General features: G+C 34.1%; 1 protein-coding gene and 1 pseudogene across 13 annotated transcripts in view; both read left to right on the top strand.

Moving 5' to 3' along the window:
* The window catches only part of LOC145257798 (protocadherin Fat 1-like), a 954816-nt gene that overhangs the window by 195943 nt on the left and 743320 nt on the right, over positions 1-15553 (top strand). The window lies entirely within an intron of this gene.
* On the top strand, positions 2872-2997 carry LOC145264521 (U2 spliceosomal RNA; annotated as a pseudogene).

Genomic DNA, 15553 nt, shown 5'->3' with positions numbered 1-15553 from the left:
AAGCTAAAATATTAATGCACGTTATGGGAAAACTTCTGCTGAATATTATTCTCCTGGCGTTCTTTATTTTAAACAATATTCTGAACCTCTGGTAAAAAGAGGAAGACACGCCCTTCCTCCTGAATCTCTGGCATCCACATACACACAATAAACCCAATCAATGTTTTCTTTCTTTATCTCTTAGAGTTCCTGGAATCTATTTATCTGCGGTGCAAATGGCTTTTCTCGTCCTTTGAGTGTATCTATACAAAACGAGTCCTTGTCTAAACAAAACGCAAAGAAACAGATTCTTAAAAGCTCTGTTTCCTGGGTTTGTTGATAAACTTGCCCTATTTCCTTCGCTCATTGTCGGCTCTGTTGGTTCTCATTTTTCGCTCGTGTCTCGTTCTATTAACCGAACTCCAAGAGGTGTCCATGTAATTCCTTCGTTCTACTGCGTCCAGATCTTATAAAAACGTTTACCTGTTTTTTTTTTGTTTTTTTTTTTTGTTTCCTTCTATATTTTTTACAAAATCTAATAATAACCATATAGGGCGACATTTACATTAGCATCAGCATCATCATCGGTAAGCACACACTTTTCAAAACTAATTAGAAAAAAACGTTTCCCTTGCTCTTCTGCTGTGCTGATTGCAATATGAGATGAAGATCGCATTAACAACGTGTAGAGATCATATCAAAGTAGATGCATGATACGCGGATAACAGGCCAAATCAGCGGCAAAGACGCGCTGATCATTCCGACTGAAGCTTAAAAGGAAATGCATTCTGCCTATAGATTTCTTTTTAAAGGTTTTCGGTTTCTATTTGTTTATACTCATCGGCTATACAGGAAATGAGAAAAAGGTACTTAAAGGCTCTAATGTTCTATGTATAGTACTTCTTTTTTTTATTTACTGATTAGTCACTACTTTTTAGTCACTTATATGTCGCTACTCGTGAAGGTTAAAAGTCATTCGAGGATAATGGTTAATGAGATAGATTGGCTATCAATTGAATGATGAATAGTGTCATGAGAGGATTACAAATGATGAATAGAATGGACGAAATTTGATTACTTTTGAGAAATCTCTATTGACCTTGGCTTCTCTTTTTTATTTGGGAATCACCACTAATCAAGGCCTGAATACCACTCGAGGATAAAGATTGATAAATGAAATGTTGTGTAGAAATCGTTAATGGGGTAAATTGGATAGAATTTCATTATTTATGGGGGCGACTCAAAAAGAACTTGTTTTCATCGGATTTGAAGGCTACTGTGTTGTATTCAACCAGGAAGCAGACCAGCAGAACTGTGTTCTACAGACTGGCAGTTCTGGGAAAGAAGCGTTGTTCATGGCATCTCCGTTTAGATTAAGGCACAGAGAAGGAGAGAGGAGGGGGAATTGTTGCAGCTAGTCTAGTGTCTTTTGTGAAAGTTTGGCAAGGGAGGACTATAGATTGAAGACAGACATTCACAGACGAAAAGTACATAGAAAGACTTTCTGTTCATGGAAAATCCGCTGCAAGACATGTGAATGAATAAAAAACTGTACAGCTGGACACGTTTTAGCACACGAAGAATAAATTACATGGTAATTTGTTAAACCAATGAGTTCTTGAAAGAAAACTCTCTTCATGGAAATTCCGTATGTTGGAAAAAAGAAAGTTTTTTTTTGCATTTGTAGTAGAGACGAGTTCTTGCTCTAAATCTATTACAAATATTAAACAAAAGATCGAATCTCGGTCGAACGTCTTCTATAGAAATAATGATATAGAAAGAGCCTGTAGAGAACAGATTACCTTGCCACCAGAAGTTAAAGGGGGGGACTACTTTTACTCAATCAAGGCACGGAAACGTGCGGTAAGCAGCACCTTCTAAGATGTGACAGCAGTGCTCTATCTTAGGACGTATTTGACTCTCATAATATTAGAGAATTGTATCGGGAGTCAGATACTTTCTGGAGCGATCCAACAAACGTTTGCAACAGATCGAATATTAGGCTTATGACCCGGTAGAAGACTTCAATAATTCCTAATGCCTGTACTGAGAAATGAAACTTACAACTCCAGAAGCTATTATTCTTTTAGAACTGATTATCACTTAGCACTGTACCCGTTACGTCACATCTTTGTGTATTGAAGACAATAAAACATTAGGAAGAAAAATTGTTTGCACGTGAGATAGATAACTACTTTGTCTCGCTACACCTAACCACTGTTCCCTTCTTTTTAGGAATAGACAATAGACACGTCGTTCATGCTTGAAACCTCACCGGCTAAGAGGGAGATAGAGCTTCGTACAGAAATCACGTGCTTGCAGCTTCCTCCTGGTGTCACGCTTCGACCCCTAAACATTTCTATTCTAACACGGCTCCCATTGTGTAAAAGATGGTCCGTTGGTCTGTTTCTCCCTACATTACGCTTACGGTTTAATTAGCATTTTTATAAATGTTTGGCGCATCTTAGAAGAGGGTGTGTCTGTTCGTTTTTCGGTCGGTCACGCGTCAATTTGCAATAGCCTTTTTAGTCGCATGCAAGCGACTCTATAAGTCACTCCGTCGGTCGGTCTGGCGGTCCGTAACACTTTTGTGCTTGGCATTTTTGGTTAAGATCAAAGGTATGTTGTTAATAGATGCTTTTCTTAGCTTTTTACGCTTTTTTTGGCCTTTTGGCTGAGATCAAAGTGTCTTTTCCGGCAGATACTGCAAGCAAAGACCATATGTGGGGGCAACCCCACATATAAGACCTTTGTCAATGTAGGGGAAACCCTTCATACCAATTGTCAATATCCAACTTCCCTACTCCCCGGGGAGTTGGTCCCCATTTCCCCTTCACTCCTCACATTAAAAATCGGCCTTGTGCCTAATTTGCTCGGTGGGGGAGCAAATACAGCTTTTCTTGGCCTTTTGGCCAAGATCAAAGTGTAGTATATGTTCTTACTACACGCTGTACTTATTGTGATATAAAGTGGGGGATCACTTTCCTGTATTAATTTAATGTTAAATGATCACCCACTTTACAACCAGTCAGTCTCAAAGCCATTCAAGTCATTCTCCAGATCATTCAAGTTTTTTATGAAGGATTCCAGTTATTTTTTAAGCATTCAAGTCATTCGTAAGGTCATTTAATTCATCCTTAAGTTCATTAAAGTCATTCTAAGTCATTTACTTTTTATTTATTTCAGCCCATTTTTCGGTCATTTTAGTTTATATTTAAGAATGTCATGCCAATCCTACATTCACGCATTCATTCATTACACCAGAGAACGCGACTAATGGCTATCGGTCTTGTTTTTTTTTTGGGGGGGGGGTTTAATGTGCAGATTGGCTGGACATATCGTAAAAATATTCTCTCATACACCTATGAATTGAATTTTTTCTTGCTCTGACATTGATATTAAAAACCTACATTTTCTATTTAATTCTTTTAAAAAACGATTTTTTTTTAATATACTCAGTTATGAATATACGAGCGACTACACGACGGTTAACTATTTTTTTAAACGAACCTTAATTAATTACTTATTCATTTATTTATTTTTTTAATTAGATAATTGGTTTCATTACACTGTTACGCTGAACATTGGTTAATCGTGTATTTGTGTGCATGCGTCCATATACCTTTTTTATCTTGAAGTCGCTTTAGCTTTTTTTTCAGCCATCTGGTGATAGATGGTATCGACGAAGACTGTAGCGCTAAACAACGACTATGATTGGAGCGCTAAATGTTTTGGTTTCGATTCCAGCTGTAGGCGCCGAATCATTTTTTTTTTTTAACTTTTGAAATCATTATTATAAATATTGGGTACAATATAATAATCAACGGAGAATGTGTTCTATAATAATACATAATAATACATCTGTGTAAATTAAAACATCATATGAAATATACATTACCACCAGGTAACTATATATAATTATTTACTATAATAAATATTAAATACCTACAGACACTAATGTTTCATTCTTTCGGGAAACATCAATGCAGAGTGTCACTATTATCACCTGTCGACAGATTCGAACCCGGAAACGAAGCCATCTCTGACTCCATTAGCAAGGACGAAATTCATTCGGCCACCGTTGACCGCGAGAAATATTGTTGAAATTTATTTTTAAATGTTTTATCGTCTCTCAGAATGATCTAATCATTATATGATGATCTGTGCATTTGAGCTAATTGGCCGACTTTATTTTAACTGTAAAGTACTCAACGATAAGAAACTCGTTTCTTATATATATATATATATATATATATATATATATATATATATATATATATATATATATATATATTTATATATATTTATATATATATGCAATTTGGATGTGAATTTTTTTATCCTTTTCATTAACTTCCCTTACTCTATGGCATTTAAATACTTATACAACTTTTAATTATGATTCCCATGTCTCACTGACTTTAGCAAATAAGGTGTAAACCATTATAACTATTTGCTAATATTTTCTCCTCTGAAGAGATGGTAGACATCGAAATCCTATAGGATAAGGAGTTATAATATTTTAAATGTATTCTTTGTCTTACATACGTAGAATAATAAAAATCTTTTGATTTGAAATTCAAACATTTCGCGTCATAATCTTTTTAAATTCATTGAATGACAAACATTTAATATATATATATATATATATATATATATATATATATTTCTCGATATCACTTGTTTAAAACTCGGAAACAGTTTTTAATCTTGACAAAACAGACTTGAAAGAAAATTTTTTCTTCGTTTTGTAAAGTTATTCCTCAGGGTAGCAAATACAAGATCTGAATCTATCCGCCACGACGTAGACAAACGGAAATAGAGCCGTTTAGGGACACATAAACGGCTCAAGTCGTATACCACGGCAGCAATGAATACTTAAACGATTCTCGTGTTTTTCGAAAGCATAATTGAATCTATATTATACTTGTAGTGTTTCTGTCTCTTTGTCTGGCGATACAGTTAAAGACAAAGGCCTATACAAAGATCAATTACTGGGAAATTTGGGGTTGTGTTTGTGCCATTGTTATAATTTTTTGTATGCATCATCCAATGGAAATCGAGCTTTGTTGTCTTGGGCAATAAGTGTTGCCTTTTAGTTGTATAAACCACGTCAGACACTCCTCTAAAATATCGTGTCAAAAATGAAAAAAAATATATTGCGTAAACCTATAACCATAATCTGAAGTGATGCTTCAACCTGTGTCCCATCGACGAAATGTTTCATCTCTCGGCCTATATACCCCCGAAAACCCCGATAAGCAGCAAAGTCCCACCCCTACACAGTAAAAATCTCTAGATGTAAGAAAGACTTCTACTCTAATAGTTTCTTTCCCAGAACTGCGAGACTCTGGAATTTCCTTCCGTGTTCCTATTTCCCCAACTGTAATGTGAACAAATATATTACTGCTCAAATCCCTGCATAGTATTCCTGCTTATGTGCCTAATATTAGCCCTCTACATCAACGTGACACTGTGCCTTATTTGGGATGAAAACGTAATAAGAAAAATAACATAGTAACTTGTATTCAAGCAAAACGTTTCTAATTAATCGTTTTGCTTCTGTATTACAAACTTGCTGCCCTCGTACCCATAATGTAAATATCGCCAACTAATCCAATGATCACCAAAATACCACCATTAAATCTATGGGTCTCTAAAGGCTGAAACACTTTCTACACTAATAGTTTCTCTCCTCGAACCGCTTGCCTTTGGAATTCTTCCCTGCCCTCTGTTTCCCAGACTATATCAACATACAGAAATTTAAATTTGAAAAGACGCCTTGCGGCACTATTCTCCATCTAAGATAAGCCCTTTTAAATATTGTATATAATCACAATAGTTTTTTTTTCAGTTTCTGTGACAATATGCCTTATTTGAGTGATTAAATGTAGAACAATCTATATATCTATAAAAACAGAGATGTGTGTGCCACAGACGATTTCTGATTGGTTAATCCAATAATCACATCTCCTAAAAAACTATAGTTCTTACGCTCTTAACTTTACCATAAAATATTTTGGTCTTATTTATTGTCCATCTTGGAAGGGTTTAATTTTTTTCTAACTTGCCATTTACAAATTACAAAAATACGAAACTTACAGACATCACAATCCAACCTCCGACTCAACGTCCGCCATTCACACAACAGGAAAGCAAACGCTGGACAGATTATTAGTACTACTACTACTACAAACAATACAGCACGCGCACACACGCACACACACTCACGTCCACTACCGTCCTTGGCTACGTCACGTTGTTATGGCAACACGATAAATACACAGTAAATTTGATTTTCTTCATGTCTACGCAAATATTATGCAAATATAAATCATATAGAATATCTGTATGAATATAATTACACGTAATAGTTAAATAAAGATGATCATCGTATAAGAGAACGGAAAAAAAAACTAATAGGGAATTTGTATAAAGTTGTATTTTCTTTTTAAATAAATAGAAAAAAGGGGTGTTGATAAGACTATCGATACTTATACAGTTAAGTGACGACATTAAAAAATGGAAATATTGAAAAAAAAATTTATTGTACGTAACTGTTATAGACTGAAGTTCTCCGAAAAAAAAATTTCACTTCATTTGATCAAGTAGTTTTGTTCTTACAGCGAAAAACAATTATTTATCACCACGACGTCAACGTGGCCATTTTGGAAATGTACCTAGCAGAATACCTCCATTTTAGGCCAAATTTCGCAATCTAGCCTTTTTTTTTCTCGCCATATTGAGATGCGCACAACACATCTGCAATTTTTTTACGTTTTTTTTTTCTTTTTTTTTTAAATCTGCAATTTTTTTGCGTTTTTTTTTTTTAATAAGAATACTATTGAATATGCAAAGAAATTGAAGAATGCAAAGAATTGAAGAATTTTTATACGAGATTATTTTCGAAACATGCTCAATTGGGCACGCATGGATAACTTCGAAACTTCGTTTATTTACTTCTGTTACAAATTAAAAAAAAAAAAAAACACCCCAAAAATGGCATCTGTCTTCGCAAAAAAAAAAAAAATCTCATTCTGGTGGGGGTAAAAAGGGCTAGATTGGCCTAAAATGGAGGTATTCTGCTATGTACGGCAGTTACCTGCCCTTGGGGAATTCCTGGGCCTGCAATAATTTTCCAAAATGGCCACGTTGACGTAGCCGTGATAAATCATTGTTTTTCGCTGTAAAATAAAAACTACTTGATCAAATGAAGTGAATTTTTTTTTCGGAGAACTTCAGTCTATAACAGTTACGTACAATAAAAATTTTTTTTCAATATTTCCATTTTTTTAATGTCGTCACTAAACTGTATAAGTACCAGACTATCAATACACACAAAAAAATATAGATTTATTTTTGGGTAAAGTTCCCCCGGATTTTCCTTTCACTTCAGTAAATAATGGTCTTTTGTTATATATATGGCGTACTCTTATCCTTATATATATGATGTTTATGTTTATATATATGTATAGTGTCTGTGTGTGTCTGTGCGCCTGTGTGCATTTCCCTACGCTAAAACTCTGTCAATTTTAAGCCTACAGATTCGAAATTTGATATACAGGGTACTGAGATTTGGGAAAATCGATGTGATAGGTTTTCGACAGAAATTTCGCGATTACGTGGTCAATATTCAACAATTAGACCTTTGAGAACTCTACCAAACTCCTCCTACAATTTAAGGTCTGAACACGTGATATTTTATATATAGATTCCTTGGATATGGATCTAACTTAACTTTACTTGTCCCCTAAACAATAAATGTTAAGAGGTCATAATAGGGGTCAATGTTTAAAAAAATTGACCGTTTTTTTTTTTCCTCAGCATACACTTCAAAACACCTGGGCAACGCCGGGCACCGATTGCTAGTAAATAATACAAACGAAAAGGAGTTGATGTTTCACAATACAGAAAAAAAAACGCGTTAATACAAGATAAGGTCAGAATATCCAGTGAGAATCGAATCGGTTGGTTTAACATGCTCTTCTTTATAACAGGTTCGAATTTTTTTCCCGAAACGTCATCACGACAAAAAAAAATTAAACAAAACAGAATTGACCCTATTCGTGTTTGAGAATTAAGTCCCATTTACATTTTATTACAAGACGCTAGAAGCTCGTTGGAAGTCGTAATGAAAAAAAAAAGAATTAACCCATGACCGCTGTCAGATATAGATATACTTGTAGGGTGCCCGACGTTGTCTGGTCATAAATTACGCTTAAACACGGTATCTTAATTCACGCAGATTTCAGATTATTGATAATTATATTGTACCTAATATATAGTAGTGATTTCAAAATTAAGAAAATATATGATTTGGATTCCATCAGCTAGAATCGAAACCAAAACAAGCGCAAGCCTTAGTCGTTACCATTAGTTATCGTCAAATGAATAAGTAATAGTTAAAAACTAACCGAAGTTAACATATAAATGTATATTTAGGCATGTGTTCAAGAATATTTTAAGTCGATTTAAGCCTGTCAAGTCTCATTTTATTTTAATTTTGACCTTATAGCAGCTATTTTTACCAGCTAAAACCTCATATAAGAACGATCCACAAAAATCGCAATCATTTAACCTTCCTCGCGACGCTGCGTCTTGGACAAGGTAACTTTGAAAAAAGAAATAGAGAAAAACAGACGGGTAAACATAGTGAATTTTATATATTAGATACAGATCTGAGTTTTGACATTAGTTTTAACTGTGGCTGAAATAGCAACATGCGTCAAATTAAAGGTGTACAATTTGTTGGTTCCAAAGAGTATTATTTATCAAATAACGTAAAAAGCAAATTATTTAGCAGTATGGCCTGCATGGAGTACGACTGTCACATGTGGGGAGATGCCGCGCTTTTTCTATCTTGACAAACTACAAAATAGACTTGAAAATCTAATAGGAGGGTGATCTCTTCCCTACAATTCTTTTCTCTCACAGAAAAAGAAAAGGCATTGTTAGTCTCTACATCTTTATTTCTATAAAATGCCCTCGACTGAACCCTAATCTTATATTAATCCTTGTAAAACATTCACAACAAGAACTAGTCTTTCCTTTCTTCCTCCTTGTGACCAGCGTCATTCCCATGAACGTGACTTTGTTTGTCAATGAGTTTTCGTATGCGGAACGCATAACCGCGTGATTGTTTCCCTGCAGATTTCAACGTAGTCGTCTTACAATCCAGTGTCAGCAAATATCTATTATAATCCATCCCATTAAGTAATGAATAGATTAGTTTTAGTGTTGCATAGTGTTTCTCATCACTCCACTTACAATCATTTCATTGTATTAATAGTTATCACTGTTGTCTAGAATTTCCTCAATATTGGGAATTAAAATAAAGAAAACGGTGTATGATATACGTACCAAAATATATTAAAAAAAAATAACGTAAATTGGCCAAGTGTTTTTATTTTCATAAAGAAAATCATTTTCAGCGATTATGCTGAATTCGTACAACATAAATCTAGTAAATATGAATTATTTGATTATCTCCCTTTTTAGATACTTTATTTTTACAATGGCAGGCATCTTAGTTAGTTATCAAATGCTCATTTTTTTTAATTTAAAAATAAAACTACTTGAACAATTTATGTGGTTTTTCGAAGATGCTGCTTTCGTTTCGTCACGTGTGCATACTTCATATATATTTTCCTTTATTTTTGTTTTTTAAGGAAAAATTTTGGACGAGATCTCACTTATCCTCGGGTGTGCTATAAAATTAGTTTTTCGTTTCTTTGGACTCGTTGAAAACGTCGTGTCGACAATCACGAGAACTAAAGTAACCTTCGACTTTTTCTCTTTCTTTTCATAGAGGTCTGTGATTTTTGTGAAAGGCCAAGATAGCCATCGAGAGTCTAACTCTGTGGTCATAGACAAAGAGTTTAGCTTGCGTTATTTTACACTTCGCTGAAAGCTCATCGGAAACTCCTTGTCGACAATCAAGAAAAACTAGAACGAATCCACTTCCTACGTCTAACCTGTTTTGAAAAAGGTAATTAGCAGTTACCGCGTATCGGAGGAATAAAAAAAAAGGAAATACGGGGATAAAAGTAGGACGTTGAAAATCACGAAAGAAAATAATCTAGGACAAGGAGGAACTCAAGCTATAAAAAGAATGAGGACACAGTGCGGAAACGAACAGAAGAAACTAGAAATGACGAACGCGCAAAGAAATGCAAGCCCAAACAGACGATTTTATTTGATACATGAAATCGAAGAATAACACAAATAAACAACAAAAATGACAACGGAACGAAGAGGAAACAGTTGTGGCCGTTCACAGGTAGAATTGATAAAAAAAGAATAAATAAAATAAAAATATAAAATAAAAAAAAAACACACACACACAAAACGTGTGTGGCAAAAAAAGATAAAATAACAGCCACCTTTCTTTCCCATTCCCGGGCCTCGGGCCATCGGATACTCACACATTCATTACCACCCACTCGTTCGCCATTTACAAATCAGATCGAGGCTCGAAAACTTACTGTCCACTGCTAAAGGCGTCTTTTTTTTTATTCGTAATAGTATATAGTAATGATTTACTCAGAGTTGCATTATATGATTTTTACAGTAAGAATAAAACATAAAAATGTTTATATCTCACAAAACAAAAAATAAACATCTATCAAAAATATTTCTTCGCTTATAGTGTTTTAGGCATATTAATTTTTAAAAAGGCGACCTAGTAAATAGGTATTTACAAAGAGTTAAAATTTGCGATATAGGTACTATATATATATATATATATATATATATATATATATATATATATATATATATATATATATATATATATATACTAGCTGTACCCTGCCACGCGTTGTTGTGGCTCAAATTGCGCAATGGAAAAAGTTCCAACATGAGAAAAAGCAAGTTTCTTATAGGTTTAATTTTCCATTTTGCATGCGTACACCGTTTTTGTTGTTCCATTTTCTTAGCTGATATAGAGATTTTCCGGTGTGGTGACTCTTGAATACGTAATATAAATTGTCCATGTGGAAAAGCAGTCAGTGTGTAACTGTAAGGCCCACAATTGTAAAGATTGTTCCCTGTGCTTTGTTGATGGTTATTGCAAATGACAATAAAATTGGAAAGTTCAATTTCCTAAAGTGTAATGATGTATCCGGTGGAATCATAGGAATGCATGGAATGAAGATATATTCATCTTTGAAAGGTCCTGTTAAGATTGCTGTTTCTATGATATTGTTTGTTAATTTTTTTTTTTACTGCAAGCTATGTGCATTGCAAAGCTTGGATTGGTTTATATTTCACAACATGATAATTAATACACCAAATTTCAGTTGCAATACATGCGGTGGCATCCCTGGCAAATATAGCTGTTTGATAATTAACCACTTTATCTGCTTTCACAACAGTGTCGATGGATTTGTATTTGACTACCTCACTTGGAATTTTACATTAGAATAATAGCGTTAAGTTCATGGGCATCTTTGTATTGACCTGCAAGAATAGCTCATTCACTCAGTCAAGGGGAATTCTTATAATTTGAATATCTGCAAAAACATTTTAAACTAACTATTCTTTTGATGAAATAAAATTACAGAAATTACAGAAGTTAAAAGTCAAAGAATTTTGCCCTTAACTCTGATCAGCTGGCACTTTTTCGTACCCAATTTCCCACAAGTGATGCAAAAGTTTTTGTGCGGATCGAACAGTCGGCAACTGGACATGCATATTTTGAGTTAAGTTTAATAGCTTCACATGGAAGAAAAAAGTAGAGTATTTGAGGCAAGCATTTATTTCATCTGCTGGTGTTGATTGAAGAATAACAGGTAACATTTGTCTGAAATCTCCTGCAAGCAATATTACTGCATTCCCAAATGGTCTGACATTGCCACGCAAATCTTGCAAGGATCGACCAAGCGCCTCAAGTGATTTTTTGCGTACCATTGTGCATTCATCCTAAACAATAAGTTTGCATTTCTGCAATATTTTCCCCATATTGGATGTTTTTGAGATGTCGAAGATGAGATTTTTGAAAAATTGAATGTTTTAAAGTAGAATAAATAATTCTTCTACTTGGCAAGCAAGGTCGCAGGTATTCCTCATGCAGCAAAAACTAAGGTTATGTCATTTTGTTGCCAAATGGTTGCCAAAATCAATTTAATTAGAAAGGTTTTACCAGTTACTTCTGGTGCTGTTCAAGGTAGCAGTAATTTCCAAATAACTTCTATTCTCACAGTCAGTAAATTAGGTGACTAAAATAGGATTTATCCATGTTTTGACAATGCCTTATTCACTGTAATTAATTTAGGAGACTAAAATAGGATGAGGGATTAGAGATGGACAGATAGAGAGGAAGATATATAGATAGAAAAGAGAAAGTGAGAGGAAAATAGAGAAAGAGAAGGAGATAGAGAGATAAAGGGATTGATAGATAAACAGAGAGAGGGGGAGAGTTAGAAACAGAGAGGGATGAGACAGAGGAAAGGAGAGAGATAGAGGGAGTTAGAGAAAGGGGCTCAAAGAGAGATGGAGAGGGTGATATAGAGAGAAATATAGATTGAGAGAGGGAAAGGGAGAGATGGATAGAGAGAGATATTAAGAGAGGAAGAGAGAGGGGGAGAGAAACAGAAGGTGAACTACACTTCACCGCTTGTTTCCTCGTTCAGTAGAGAAGAAATCTTTCGAGACTGAGGCAATTTTAATGTTTTGTTATTATCTAGAGTACCCCTTTTTTGGGGGGGGGCTAGATTTTCATCACATTAGAAACCGACCGGGTTATCTGTACTTTCATTTAACAAATTAATAAAAGAAAAACGGGTTTGTATTACTGTACACATAGATTCGAAAAAGTTGTCAAACAAATATATAACAAATAAATGTTATCAAAGGCAAGATAAATTACTTTTCTGCCAAACTGGATATATGTTTTGTGTTTTTATTCAATGTAACATATTTATTCAGCTCGAAAATCATACAGTGTTTAACGATGTATTGGAACATTCAAGATGGCGTCTGATTCTCTCTTTAACACGGTAAGGTGTTATAAATAAAAAAAACAGATAAAATACTGTTAAAAACTCGCTCAATGTATGTTACCGTGACATATGTTGACATATATTCGGCGGGTTTTTAATAGTTTTTGTATAGTTTTTTTATTTATAACACCTTTTCCCAAATTTACAGTGTTAAAGAGTGTGTGAGACGCCATCTTGAATTTTTGAATACATCGGTAAACACTGTATGTTTTTCGAGCTGAATAAATATGTTACATTGAATAAAAACACAAAAAATATATCCAGTTTGGCAGAAAAGTAACTTATCTTGCCTTTGATAACATTTATTTGTTATATATTTGTTTTTTGACAACTTTTTCGAATCTATGTGTTCAGTAATACAAACCCAGAAAAACATATTGTAAAATTTGAATTTAACATGAAAATACTATTTTAAAAAATAGCACGATAACATAAGTGCATAAGTGCCACTTTAGGTACTCCTTGGGCGTTGAGTTCCATGGCGACCAGCATAATTATTTAATGGTCGCTCCCTTAGCCCCCCCCTAGTCAAGGCTAATGCATGCGCACGTAACATTTTTTTTTATTTACTGACGTTGGCTTAGTAACTAAATGATTTATTGATAATTTCGTAACCCTTAAACGCATGCCGGAAGATTTAAATTGGTTCATTATTGTTGTAATGAAAAAAAAAGTTTCATTCAACACAAAACCAAAAACACATATTAATGATAAATGATTTATTATTGTATTCATTGTAAAGCGACGGGTTTGTATTACTGTACACATAGATTCGAAAAAGTTGTCCAAAAACAAATATATATCAAATAAATGTTATCAAAGGAAAGATAAGTTACTTTTCTACCTAACTGGATATATTTTTTTGTGTTTTTATTCAATGTAACATATTTATTTAGCTCGAAAAACATACAGTGTTTACCGATGTATTCGAAAATTCAAGATGGCGCCTTATTCTCTCTTTAACACGGTAAGTGTGGGAAAAGGTGTTATAAATAAAAAACCGGATAAAATACTGTTAAAAACTCGCTCAATATATGTTACCGTGACATAGGTTGACATATATTCGGCGGGTTTTTAATAGTATTTTGCATAGTTTTTATTTATAACACCTTTTTCCATACTTACGGTGTTAAAGAGGGTGTGAGACGCCATCTTGAATTTTCGAATACATCGGTAAACAGAATTAAAACATGATCGCAGCTAAAATCTCTATCGATATTGATAATTCCAACAATTAACCCTGCAGCTAACTCTAAGTCTGACCGGCTAATCACACACGGACCTTTGGGTTAGTTATAGGATAAGTTATTATTGTTACTATTTTACAAGAAATAGCCTTCAAACATCCAAATGTTAAGCGACGAGCGACATTTTTTACATTGTGTGTCTTAACCTATTTAGTTCCAGTGTATCTTTCTTTTATTTTTTTATTTTTTTTATTTATTTTTTTTACTGTTCGGTTGAAACCTTGTGCAATGACTAGGACTTTTCATTCTTTTGACTCTCAAATATATATCCAACACAGTAAGATACCGTCAATCAACCGAGAACCACATCAGTCTATATAAAAGCATATAATATATTAACGGATATATACTCGAGAAAAAACCTAGACAATAGGTTAGTTTATAATGAGATCCAACAATCGCCCCCCCCCCCAAAAAAAAAAACGACAATCTAGATTGGTACTAGATTTGATTAATTATCGTCGTCGGTATTTCTCGGCAAGGGTGCTTCGGGCGATCGGAAATAAAACGACCTTCTTTCGAATAGGGATGCAATGTCTCGAAAGCTTAGCAGCTTCTAGAAGAGGCGACATTTGAATCTCAACGAAAAGGCCGAGCGATAAAACAATGCCAAGTTATTTTAACGTATCAAATAATTGAGATGTTTAAAAAAATGTTTAATAGTATGCTTTATATTGCATAACTGTAGCGCATTTTTTTTTTTTTTTTTTTTTTTTGCTTGATGAAACCAGGTCATTTCGTCATAATTCCTGACACTGTGCTCATCATTTAAATCTTCTAACCGGAACATCCCAAGCGCTTCCTTCATTTTCTGCCATCCATTTCCTCATAGTTTCTGAAATAACATCTGTTTTTTTTTTGTTTTTTTTTGTTTTTTTTTGGGGGGGTAGCAGTATTAATAGTAGTAGTAGTAGTAGTAGTAGTAGTAGTAGTAGTAAAACTACTTTGTAAAATGAAAAGAAAAATGTAGCTTTAAACAATGCAGTTTCATTTTACGGTATGACCAGAGCAGGCAATAGCTGTTTCAAACATTTTGCATAAATAAATTGGAAAAAGGAGAGAGTAACTTGCAGCTTCCATCTATAATAAAAACCAATGTGCATTCATTTGCATATAAATAAAAAGCATTCATCCTGTCGCGCAAAAGTTAGCGAGTAAAACATTTGCATTTTTTTCCAGCCCCTGAACGAAAGCATTCCAAGTGGTGAAGGGAAGCTAGAAATTAAATAGCAAATCTGATATCCATATCAGACTTGCATCATCGCCTTAAATGAATTCGGAGAGATATATTTCACGCTACCATAAAAAGTCATGAATAAGTTTGTT

The sequence above is a fragment of the Euprymna scolopes genome, chromosome 3, assembly GCF_053919585.1.
Source record: "Euprymna scolopes isolate OS-2025 chromosome 3, ASM5391958v1, whole genome shotgun sequence".
Lineage (NCBI taxonomy): Eukaryota > Metazoa > Mollusca > Cephalopoda > Sepiida > Sepiolidae > Euprymna > Euprymna scolopes.
Note: the sequence above shows the minus strand (reverse complement) of the source record. Positions and strands in the feature narration are given on the sequence as shown.